This window comes from Penaeus monodon, chromosome 22 (genome assembly GCF_015228065.2).
Source record: "Penaeus monodon isolate SGIC_2016 chromosome 22, NSTDA_Pmon_1, whole genome shotgun sequence".
Taxonomy (NCBI): Eukaryota; Metazoa; Arthropoda; class Malacostraca; order Decapoda; family Penaeidae; genus Penaeus; species Penaeus monodon.
Genome location: NC_051407.1, coordinates 42,330,692 through 42,331,031, shown reverse-complemented (window position 1 = coordinate 42,331,031; position 340 = coordinate 42,330,692).

Sequence of the window (340 nt, the reverse complement as noted above, 5' to 3'; positions counted from 1 at the left end):
GGTGGGTTTTGGGGGGGTTTACCCTTTTGGGGAAAGGGTTCATATTTTAAAATTTTTGCAAATTATAATTAGAACTTCCCCCCGGGGGCCCCCATTTTGGGAGAGGGTTGGGGCATATTTGGGTTTTTCAAAGGGGTGTGTTTGGGTGGAGTGGGGGTATGGTCGGGTTGGGGTGAAGCTGTTGTGAGTTAGGTGGGTTAGTGGTGGTGGGGTTTGTGTTGGGGGGTGTGTTGTGTAGTGTTGGGGGTTTGGGGGTTTGGTTTATTGGTTTTTCTTTTTTATTGGGGTTTGGAAAATATGGTTTAGGTTTTGTTTCCCGTGTTGTGGTGGGTAGGGAGGG